This window comes from Herpailurus yagouaroundi, unplaced genomic scaffold, assembly GCF_014898765.1.
Source record: "Herpailurus yagouaroundi ecotype Mexico unplaced genomic scaffold, PumYag 181, whole genome shotgun sequence".
Taxonomy (NCBI): Eukaryota; Metazoa; Chordata; class Mammalia; order Carnivora; family Felidae; genus Herpailurus; species Herpailurus yagouaroundi.
This window is the reverse complement of record NW_024412412.1, coordinates 28207420-28213990: the sequence shown is the minus strand read 5'-3', so window position 1 is coordinate 28213990 and position 6571 is coordinate 28207420.

The following is a 6571-nucleotide window of genomic DNA, read 5'->3' as shown; positions in this document are numbered from 1 at the left end:
TAGGCAGTCTGGCAGCCCGCCTAGCCCAATCTTGTGAAAGCAAAGCTTGGGCGCTGGCGCGGCAGCTCCCCAGAGTCAAGGCCCGCAGCGCTCGCCCTTTTGGACTCTGTGGAAGCTGTGAGAAAGAACTCAAGAGTAAAATGTACCGGAAGAGAAAAGTGTACGGGCTGTTGACGCTGTGAGAAGGCAGCCCCTTGCCTCGGCCTTGTTGAAAAGAATTTATAGTGAGTATCCATATACCCACTCTACCACATAATAAAATAAATAATAATAATAATAAAACTGATTTTATCAAATATCTATCAACTTTCTTCTTTCTTTCTTTCTCTCTCTCTCTCTCTCTTTCAGCACAAGCTGTGGAGAGGGGATAGCGGGGGAGAGAGAGAGAGAGAGAGAGAGAGAGAGAGAGAGAGAGAAAATCCCAAACAGGCTCTATGCTCAACACAAAGCCCCATGTGGGGCTTGATCCCATGAACCTGGGATCATGACCTGAGCCAAAATCAAGAGTTGGGCGCTCAACTGACCAAGCCACCCAGGCACCCCACAACCTGTCTCTTTTGATGCATTACAAAGATATGCATGATGCAGACATTAGTACACTTCCCCAAAAATACTTCAGTGTGCATATTATTAACTATAATACACGAATATGTATATGCAACTTCAGCATGCTGTTCATTAACTACAAAGACATAAACAACTGTACCATTCCTTGAGTTCCAATATAAACATTGTTAAAAGATAAACTGTGGCATATAAAATATTTTAAGTGTTTATTTGAGCAAAAATCTATTTGAATTGGGCAGCATCCAATCCAGTAGATACAAAGGAGCTCTGAGTTGCTATACGAAAATGACTTTTATAGCCAGAGGGAGAGTGAACAAGGAAGTTATTTTAGGCAAAAAAAAAAAAAAAGGAGGGGGGGAGTTGGTTATTGCAAGCTTACTTTCCTTTAGGGGTGTTTCAGGCAGATTACTGAAGTAGTGCTGAACAGGCAATTCCATTTCTGGGAGAGCCAAAACTGTAATTAAGCCTCAGTTTGGTGACGTGGGGCTTAGCACAAGATTTGACAAATCTTGTCAAATATGGGGCTTGTTGTCTTCTTTTTAATAGCATACACCCATATCCCTCTCAAGACAAAACTTTGCCCAGAAAATAACCATTGCTCTGTCATTTTTTTTTTTTTCTATCATGGATTAGTTTTGCCTCTTCTAGGATTTCTATAAATGGAATTGGTGTTTGGATTAGGCTTTGTTTATACAGCAAAATTGTTTTTAACTTTTTATTTTAAAATAATTATAGGTTCACATAGAGTTATGGGAAATAGAGAGATCACATACATTTCTCTTTACCCAGTTTCTCCCAATGATAAATTCATGCATAAACCATAGCACAGTATCATAAACAGGAAATCAATATTGGCACAATCTACCAATCTTATTCAGATTTTACAAGTTTTACATACAATCATGTGTGTGTATATGCATGTGTATTCGGTTCTATGCAATATTATCACTTGTATTGATTCATGTGACCACCACCAGTCAAGATACAGAACAGTTCCATCACAGGAATCTCTTGTGCTACCCTTTTATAGTCATAATCACCTCACTTTCTATCCCTTAACACCACCAAATCCTAGGTAATCATTAAATGTATCTCTAGCTTTTTAATGTTGTCATTTCAAGAGTATTATGGGGATGCCTGGGTGGTCCAGTTGGTTGAGTATCTGACTCTTGATTTCCCCTCAGGTCATGATTCCAGGGTTGTGGGATCAAGCCCTGTGTCGGGCTCTGCACTGAGCATGGAGCCTGCTTAAGATTCTCTCTTCTTCTGCCCCTCTCTCCCACTTGCACTCCCCGACTTTTAACAACAAAAAAAAGAGCATTACGTAAGTGGAATCCTACAGTGTATAACATTTAGAGATTGGCTGTTTTCACTCAGTATAATCTTGAGATCCATACAAATTGTTATGTGTATAGATATTCATTCCTTTTTTTAAAAAATGTTTATTTATTTAGGGGCGCCTGGGTGGCTCAGGCGGCTGAATGTCCAACTTTGGCTCAGGTCATGATCTCCCGGTTCATGGGTTCGGCCCACATAGGGCTCTGTGGTGGCAGCTAGGAGCCTGGAGCCTGCTTCAGGTTCTGTCTCTCTCTGCCTGTCCCTCCCTCCTTCTCTTTCTCTCTCCCTCTCTCTCAAATAATGTGTATTTACTTTTGAGAGAGCACAAGCAGGGAAGGGACAGAGAGAGAGAGGAAGCACCAGGCTCTGAGCTGTCACACAGAGCCTGACATGAGGCTTGAACTCACAAACTGTAAGATCATGATGAGCCTAAGTTGATGCTTAACCAACGGAGCCACCCAGGTGCCCCTCATTCCTTTATTATTATTATTAAATACTTTTTAAAATTTATTTTGAGAGAGCGAGTGAGCATGTGAGCAGGGGAGGGGCAGAAAGAGAGGGAGAGAGAAAGAATCCCAAGCAGGTGCTGTCAGCACAGAGCATGACTCTGGGGCTCAATTCCATGAACCACAGTCTCATGACCTGAGCCAAAATCAAGAGTTGGGTGCTTAACCCAACTGAACCACTCAGGTGCCCCAATATTCATTTCTTTTTATTGCTGGATACTATTCCTTTTTTTTTTTTTTTCCTCTTTAAGTAAACTCTGCACCAAACGTGGGACTTGAACTCATGATCAAGAGTCACAGAAGGGAGAGGGGGAGAATGATGTGACTAGAATAGTTATATAGAGCTATTACTATGGTAGTACTTCATTTGTTTAGCTGAGAGGTGTGGATGTTCGCTGCATTATTCTTTATATTTTGTTTACCTTTAATATTGCAAATACATTTTGAAAGTAATGTTATAGAAATAATTACATATTTAGATTCATAATAGGAATATTAGTGTTATTTCTAAAGATTTTTATGCTATCCCCCATTTTCTTTCAAAATACATTGGTAACACAAATGGAGATCAAAAAGTGAAAGAACTATTGAGTGCATGTGTGATTTTCCCCTAGATGTGTCTTCTCAGGTAGTGTCCAATTTCCCAATAGCAAGCAGACTTGTTATTTTTGGAAAGATTCCTTGTACTTATCGTAAAATTTTCTTTTTGTTAATCTCACATTCAGTTACACCTATTGTTCTCTGTCTCTTCAGTGTTTATCCTTTGCCTCAATATTAAACACTACTGAGTAATGTTTGTTGTGTTCATTTCCTCATATTTTTATCCTCATAAAAGACTGCAATTATCTTTATACATGCATCATGAGAAATACATTTCATTGAGCAACTTGTATGTGCAAGCTTCCTTCTATACCACTATTTCCTGTACAGACTTCTCAGATTGTTTATAGAAATACTATTACCACCTTCCTTCTAGTATAATACATCTTGATCTGTAATCTCAACACAAAAGCTGTGATGTAAATTAGTCACTGATGAGTCATGAATACATTTCCTACAAATTACACTATAGAAAGAATGCAGAGGGAGAAAGAGGCTACGTTTATTTTTTTAATTTATTTTATTTTTTATAGAGAGTGCAAGTCAGGGAGTGGGACAGATGGAGAGAGATAGAAAAAGAATCCCAAGCAGAATCCATGCTCAGCACAGAGCCTGATGCGGATCCCAAGACCCTGGGATCATGACCTGAGCCAAAATCAAGAGTTGGACACTCAACTGACTGAGCCACCCAGGTGCCCTAAGAGACTACATTTAAAAAGGAGAGTATATGGGGCGCCTGGGTGGCGCAGTCGGTTAAGCGTCCGACTTCAGCCAGGTCACGATCTCGCGGTCCGTGAGTTCGAGCCCCGCGTCGGGCTCTGGGCTGATGGCTCGGAGCCTGGAGCCTGTTTCCGATTCTGTGTCTCCCTCTCTCTCTGCCCCTCCCCCGTTAATGCTCTGTCTCTCTCTGTCCCAAAAATAATAAATAAACGTTAAAAAAAAAAAAACCACTTTAAAAAGGAGAGTATAGTGCTAAGTGAAATAAATCAGAGAAAGACAAATACCATATGATTTCAGTCATATGTGGAGTTTAAGAAGCAAAACAAAGGAAAAAAGAGCAAAAAACAGACTCTTAACTATAGAGAAGAAACTTATGGTTACCAGAGGGGAGGTGGGCAGGGGAATGGGTGAAATAGGTGATGAGTTTTAAAAGTACACTTATCATGGGGCACCTGGGTGGTTCAGTTGGTTGAGCATCCAACTCTTGATTTTTGCTCAGTTCATTATATTCAGGGTAGTGGGATCAAGTCACTTGCTGGGCTCAGCACTGACAGCGGGGAGCCTGCTTGGGATTCTCTCTCCCTCTCTCTCTGAGCCGCCCAAAATAAATAAATAAACTAAAAAAAAAAAAAAAAAAAGAGTACCTTTATCATGACGAACACTGAGTAATGTATAGAATTATTTTTTTGGTGGTTGTTTTTTTTTTTTTTTTTAGAGGCTCCACACCCAACATGGGGCTCACACGATCCTGAGATCAAGACTCAGATGCTCTACCAACTGAGCCAACTACATGCCCCAATGTATAGAATTGTTGAATTACTATATTGTACACCTGAAACTAACACTGTGTTAATCATACTGGAGTTAACATTTTAAAAATTCAATTATACACTTACAGTAGGTAAATTTTATGTAATACTCAATAGTTTAAAAAATGAATGAAGAAGGGATAAAAAATGATATTTGACATTTTCTCCTACACAAAATGTCATTTAAAAACATCTTGGATCTTGTATTTTTACCACAGGACACTATCTATAATGGTTTCTTTCCAGTAATGGTTAAGACCACAGACTTCAAAGTTAGGACTTTAGGATTTGAATTCCTGCTCTGCCATTCACCAGCTGATCTTGTACGAATTATTTATCCTCTTGGAACATCAGTCTTTTCATCTATAAAATGGAGATAATAATAGTATTTATTTCTTGGGATGAGGAGGGGACAACATAGAGTTCTTAGCACTGTGCTTATTAAAGCTGTTAAGTACAGTGCTTAGCTTAGTACATATTAATTATTGGTTTATTATTTTGACAAATATTTCAGTGTCTTTGTAGAAATCACCTAAGTGTGTCTAGTGTTCAAAAAAAATTCAATGATGCAATTATTATTATTATTATTTTTTTAATGTTTCTATTTATTTTTGAGACAGAGAGAGACAGAGCATGAGCAGGGGAGGGGCAGAGAGAGAGGGAGACACAGAATCTGAAGCAGACTCCAGGCTCTGAGCTGTCAGCACAGAGCCTGATGTGGGGCTCGAACTCACAGGCTGTGAGATCATGACCTGAGCTAAAGTCGGACGCTTAACTAACTGAGCCACCCAGGTGCCCCCAATGATGCAATTATTAACAGATGAAATAATTGCTTGGGGCTCTGCTATTTCTCACCAATCATGCTAGTTTATATTGATGTCATAAGACTATCACACTTGAATAACTTAGTTGATTTTCATTCTCAGCATTTTTTAAAAAGTTGTTTTGTTTGTTTAATCTTTACACCAAACATGGGACTCGAACTTATGACCTCAAGATCAAAAGTTCCATGCTCTTCTGACTGAGCCAGCCAGGCACGCCGATTTTCAGCATTTATTATCATCCTGAAACTACCTTTTATTAACTACATTAACTAAATTTTTACTTTAGTTGAGATATATATATATATTTATATAAATATATATACATATATTTGAAGAGAAAACTTAGAAACAGTCTAAAGTCTTCAAGTGCTTGGGATATGGCTACCTGTTCCCCTTCCCATGGAAGTCAGAAGCAAAAGGTAAAAATACTTAAATGAAAATATTTTAGTCCCAAACAATACCTTATAAATCTTTAGTTTCAACATACTGCATGGAATTATGTAATTAGGTGGCCAAAAATTCTTTCTTCCTTTAAAACTAGCAGGGACATAAAACTGTACCTCCTTTCATCGTCTTTATGTTGTTTTATGGCATCCTTTTCCTCCCATATTTCCTGGTTCAAGCTTGTCATCATTGAGTATTGTACCCTCCCCCCCAATCTGTCAACTTCACTTCCTTATGCCTGTCCAGTCTGTTTTTCCTATCTGTTCTCAATACTGCCACCTTTGCCTCCTGATACAATTTCACCATCTCCAATTCATTTCATGTATTTCCAGGGAAAGATGCTTCTGAGAAATCTTCAGGGACTCCTTATCGCCTCTGGAGTGAAGTCTATACACCAAGCAAGGCTTTCCAGGACTCCACCCATCTTCCATTACCCACTTCAAAATGCTTATAGTCCGGCCAGCCTGTGCTCCTCTACTTCTGTATCTACAATTCTTACCAACTAATTTCCTCCACTTTTTATTTGACATGCCTATCTCCTTTTTGTCAGCTTTCCCATTTCACAGATGAAGAAACTGACCTCTAGAGAGGTGAAGGGACTATGACAATGTCTGTGGTGGAAAATGAATCCAAGTTTCTCAGATTCAGATTCTTTACTCCTATCGTTTTTTGGCCTTTTGGCTAAGATCAAGGGCGGACCCTTTATTCCTAAACACTTCAGTGTGTATCTCTTAAGAACAAGGATATTCTCTTATATGAGCAC